The sequence below is a fragment of the Rhinopithecus bieti genome, unplaced genomic scaffold, assembly GCF_001698545.2.
Source record: "Rhinopithecus bieti isolate Rb0 unplaced genomic scaffold, ASM169854v2 scaffold_6481, whole genome shotgun sequence".
Taxonomy (NCBI): Eukaryota; Metazoa; Chordata; class Mammalia; order Primates; family Cercopithecidae; genus Rhinopithecus; species Rhinopithecus bieti.
This window is the reverse complement of record NW_016805314.1, coordinates 2,906,275-2,912,100: the sequence shown is the minus strand read 5'-3', so window position 1 is coordinate 2,912,100 and position 5,826 is coordinate 2,906,275. Positions and strand designations below refer to the sequence as shown.

General features: G+C 44.3%; 1 protein-coding gene across 2 annotated transcripts in view; it reads left to right on the top strand.

Moving 5' to 3' along the window:
• Positions 1-5,826, top strand: part of OPCML (opioid binding protein/cell adhesion molecule like) — a 1,180,847-nt gene that overhangs the window by 377,929 nt on the left and 797,092 nt on the right. The window lies entirely within an intron of this gene.

The window sequence follows — 5,826 nt, the reverse complement described above, 5'->3', positions numbered from 1 at the left end:
AAAAAAAAAAAAAAAGTTACGCAAATAAAATTTTATAGTATCTAAGCTTGCAGAACTGGATTTTTTTTTAACCATATAATTTATTTGAGATTTCGCCTGGTTGCTATTCAGCCACTCACCTGTTGAAGGACACCTGGAGTGTTTCCAGTTTTCTGGCTTTTATGAATAAAGTTGCTACATAACGTAACACTTGTGTGCAGATTTTTATGTGAACATAAAACAGTTTTAAATCCTACTTTCCCTCACTATCACCCCCCATCCTTTTTTTTTTTTTGCTTTGCTGAACACTCCCTGTCTCCACAATCATAGCTCATGGGCAGAGTGTACAGATATCTCTCCAGACTGCATGTGATGCATTACCACAAAGGAGCCTTTACAGCCTTCATGAGAGTGAGCAATGTCATACCTTTTCTGCAGGCAGGGAAACCAAGGTAGGAGACGCGTAGTACTCACAGCCCCTCCTCCCAACCATGTGTCCCTTCTTCTAGCCTGATCTCCATCTTTCTCCAGAGACCCTCTTCCTCTCATCTCCCCTCTTCAAGTTGAAAGGTGCCTACCCGGTGGAGGGAGCGGAGGGGATGTGATTCTTGTGCAGATCCCCTTGCCCCTCTTGCAGGTTGTTTCCATGAAGCTTACATTTGTTATGATTTTAACCATATTGACACTGAGCAGGGGTGAGTGGTGATGAAAGGGAGGGAGGTTCTGGGAGGAAGTGAGAGTTCATCCACTTCTGTGCTTTTGCAATCAGCTGCTGATGCCACGCGCCCACCAGCACAACCCAGGAGCTATGTTTATCTCACCAGAGGCTGAGGGGCATTTTATCCATTTGTAATGCATAGGCCAGGGTCTGGGCAGGTCTGAATGCACCCATAAGGGCACACTAGGGCAGGAAGGACAACACCCTGGCCCTGGCTCCCCAGTTCATCCAACGTCTCACCAAGGGTGGTGCTGTAAAGGTTAGGGAACTGTGTGTGAAAGGCCATGCTTCCTACAGTTCTTTCACAGCCATGAAGCAGTGCTCATCACTGACATCCTAGTCTTCTGGCCTTTTTTTATTCTTTCTGCCTTTCTTAAGCAGGGTCATGGACCATATTTCAGGCCTATGGTTGCCTTCTGTGGGATCCTAGTGGCCTAAAACAAACGTTCTGTTATTCCGGGGCCTCCATCACCTGTGCCCAGCTTCACCTTCCAGCTTTACCTTCCTCCCCTGCTAGCTGTCCCCTCCATGGTTACCCACAAGCCGCTTTCCTCCTGCCACCAAGCCTTACAGGGTTACTGATCGCATCTCGTTCTCACCTACTTTTTGGGATGCTGTTCTTCTATTTGAAATGCTCGTTCTTCTGCTCTTCCTAGCAACCTCACCTTTGAGGCGTAGTTCCAACATCTTGTTTCCTGATTTGGACTTTGTGTTCCACACACTCTGCTTTCAGTGTGTGGGATATCAGTGGTCACAGTCCCTCTTTGTGGGTCTACATCTCCGTGGACTCTGAGCTTCTTAAGAATGGCTTGTGCTCTCCTTTGACCTCTCAGTATCCGTTATTTAGCAGCCACTTAATGGAAGTCTTCTGAATGAAGGATGTAGAAGAAAGAGAGTGCCGCTCTCCCTGGCCTCAGGGGTCCTGCTCCCTATGTTAACCAGACCCTTCCCTTGTACAGTGGTGAGGAGTCTCCTCCCTAGAAGTCCCAGGTGCTGTTCCTGGGCACCTGCTGGAGAAGACGCTTTGTCCCACCACACAGGGCTCAATTCACCTCACCTGCCGATCCCCTGAAATGCCAACCAGTCCCTGAGATATCTATTATCCTAGGCTAGGGGCATTCCTGGGAAATGAATGGGTTACTCCACCATCTTCTCCTTTATTAACTAGTTCATTCTTTTATTTATATTATTTTTTAATTTCCTGATTTCTCTTAACCTCACATTTGTACCTTTCAGGTGCCTGTGTGTTTCCAAAGCACTTTACCACGCCAGTGCCACATAGATAAAAACGAGACATTGCCTCCAGGTTTCTTCTGTTTAGGTGAGGGCCAGAGGGGTCTCTAGCCTGACAACCAGCAGGACAGTACATGAAATGGGTGCCTGGAGGAAAAGGGGATGGGGGGTGGAATAGGTCAGACAATCATGGAGAAAAGAGCTTTTGCCTACTTAAAAGAAATTAAATCAGAGTTCAGTTTTTCTCCTTTAGAGACAGTGAGTGAAAACAATCACAAATCTGAAATAGAAGAATTTTTCTTTGAAACATCTGCACACTGTACATGTGTTTGTGTAAGCCCTGCATGCTTAAATTAGTCTTCTCGTCTTGGAATTTGAGCAATCATCTCAATTATGTTTATTAGACTCCCCCAAACTATGAATTAAATTGTCTATGGAAGCACCTACCTTGGTTGAATGCTCTTATCACTTGGTCCTTCTCTGGCACCCTGGCCCCTCCATGTCTGCCTGCTCGTTTGTGTACTCAGATTCGTGCTCAGGACACACAGTGTCCTGGTTTGTGAAACTGTGCCACATAGTGGTTGTCTCCATTCCAAAATGCTGCTTCCTTCTGTCCTTTCCCTAGTTAGACGAGAAGTATATCTTATTTCCCCAACCAGCCCAGAGCTTCTGGCAGACAGAAAACAATATTCTACTCCATACTTTATACCTGGCAAGAGTCTAATATGTATATGTTCATATTTAAAAAGTGACCTTCCAGACCGTAGAAGGTCTCAGAGGCTAGACCAGGCCATGCCTGTGCCTGTGAACCATGTCCCTCAGAGTAGGGAGCCGGTGGCTGGCAAGCGCTGCACCATTTTCCCATCTGAGGAACGCACAGGCAGTGGTACTCACACCCTCTGATCTTTGCCTGAACCGTGAGCAGAGAGGCCGTGCTTCCAAAAGTCAGTTTCTAACACCTGTCTGTCATCCAGGCTGTGATTCCCATTTTGGGCCTGAGGTTTGTCAGGCCCAGTGACATTGCATGGCCTTTGTGTATTGGTATCATATTTATCAATGTAAGAGCTCCTGACTTTAGAGCACTCATTAATCTGTTCATCTATTGTCAGTTGTCCTTGGAAACGAATACCACTTGACTGATCAAAACGGATCCTGGAATATGTGTATTGACAAAACTATCATAAGTCTGCCTTAAACCTTGGGATTGCCTCCTGCCAGCTCTTATTTATTCAGTGTGGCTCAAAAGAACAGAGGCCTCTTGGAAGTGGCCAGATGGCCCCCTGCGTCAGCCTCCCTTCCTCTCTTTCTTCCTCATGAAGTAAATGAAAGTCTGCAGTAAGTGATCTTGAATGTTTAATTTGATGCTTTGATATCAAATTTTGGAGCCATTTCGGTGAGCGTGTGGCGCCGATTCCATAATGAGATTCCACATTTGCTCGAGCAGCTAAAAAAATCTATGGACCTTCGTGTACCACCCACTGTTACTGAGATTTCACTGGATGCTTCTGAGAAGTCTTGCCCTTTGGGGGAATTGCACCATGGGACCGTCTGGGCAGGGTCGGGTAGAGAACTGGAGTTGTATTCACACTTTTTATTGCCACTCCAACTATTAGATTCTAGAGTTCCTTTCCCTGGGAAAGCTAAGGTCTGGTGCAATCTTTTCTGTCCATCAGGAAGCAGGATTTTGATTTGTTTATTTGTTTTCTCATTCATTTCAGTGGATTTAGCTAAGCTTAATAAAGTTCAAGCAACCTGTCCAAAATCATAAATTAGCCTTAGTGGTTCAAGATTACTGATTTCCTCAGGGTTCTGCCAGAATTTACAACCCTCTCCACTTCCTTCCTTCAAATTACAGAATCTTAAAAAGGCCTTCAAAGTCATCCAGCTTTATTTCCTACTTCTTTCAGATCTCTGATAGGTCTGCATCTAGCTCCTGCTTGGATCAGATGCTATCAACAGACACAGAGACACATGTTGGTGTGCCCTGAGCTCTTCACAGGTGTGCTCTCAAATATTAATAAATGAATACACTTCATTTTTACAGAACCATCACATATGCGTGGTTGTAGTGACATCCTTGGACCATTGCCCTGAAGGTGCTGAGTAACTTGATGTTGCCAGGGTCTCGCTAGCAGGATGATGGCTTAGGAGGAGGTGAGCTGGTGCTGAAGACAAGCTGCATTCCCAAGGAGTGTGTGAAGACAGCCTCATGGCTGGGCCAGGGTCAGGGTACTACATAGCTCTGCTCAAAGTTGGCCAAGTGGGTAGTGGGACAACTGTGGAGTTCTTGTAGGCAATTTATTCTTAGACCACAGTATAGATGATGTGGTCAATTATGGTTGATTTGCTATGTTAGGCAATTCTTGCATTGCTATAAAGAAGTACCTGAGACTGGATAATTTATACAGAAAAGATGCTTAATTGGCTCATGGTCCTGCAGGCTGTACAGGAAGCATGGTGCTGGCATCAGCTTCTGGTGAGGCCTCAGGAATCTTACAATCATAGCAGAAGGTGAAGTGGGAGCAAGAGGGAGAGGAGGTGCCACACACCTTTAAACAACCAGATCTTAAGAGAGCTTCTATCGCTAGGACAGCACCAAAAAGATGGTGTAAAACCATTCATGAGAAATCCACCCCAAGATTCAATCACCTCCTAGCAGGCCCCACCTCCACCAGGCCTCACTCCCAGTAGGCCCCACCCCCAACACTGGGAATTACATTTCAACATGAGATTTGGGGGACAAATATCCAAACCATATTGCTTGCCTAATGCTGTTGGAAAATCTTTGAAATAGTGCCACGAATACAAAAAACAAAAAAGGAAAATGAAGGCTACTCCGTTGCTCTCTTTTCCTGACGCGGCCTCACTGCCTCATGAAGCATTCAGTTCCAGGTTTGCACAGCTTTGAGTTTGCACAGACTATCTGAAAAATGCTTGCTTATACCAGCCTAAAACCTTGCTCTCTGTAAATTCCACCCAAGTGTTTGTGTTTTGTTTTTGGAATAGTAATAAATACATGAAACTCAGTGTTTACCCAGCCTGGGTGTACATGGAATTATAAGGAGATCCATTTTAAAGTATGAACTTGGAGGCCACGCCCATAGAAATTCTGTTTAATAGGGGCCCAGGAGATGTATATTTTCATAAGGCTTCATAGGTATCACTCATGCATACCCAGGTCTGAAAAAATACTGCTTTCGCATAATCCTTCAGTTGGTAGCTGAACTCTTCTAGGTTAATTGAACATTTTTTCATAACCACAGGCACGACTTTTTTATGGAATTAAGAACTAGGCTCCTGACATACAGGTCTCATTCATTGCACATTCTTGCTTGTATTTCACTGAGGTTCACAGCACTCAGCTATGAAGGGAGACAGAATTTAGACTCCCAAGTGTATCCATTTACATCATGCATGCTGACCTGAGTGGGTTAGTCATATCTAATGCTGATCATCTAGAAATACTCCAAATCCAGACTCTCAAAAAAAAAAAAAAAAAAAAAAAAAAAAAACGGTGAATTTACAGAATTTTCATTTTCAGGCGCTCATTGTCCTTTTCTGTCCTTTCCTTTCAATTCCAAGTGCCCTAATTAAATGTGTGAACAGAGAAACTGTGTTCTTGATAGATGTAACCTGTCGTGGGTTGCAGTCCATAATGGAAAACCTAGTTCCGTTTTTTTTTTTTTTCTATTTTTCTCTTCCATTACACTTGTAAACCTATACCAAAGTAAGTAAGGTATAAACATCTTTAATAACAAGAATAAATAAGCAATAGAGGAGATGACTTGTCAGGCTCTGAGAGAGCTTTATCACCACCAGCTCTAAAATAGAAGGCACTGTTATTACTCATGACTCCAGGGAACTCATAGCAGATGTAAGTCCTTCCTCTCAGCCAC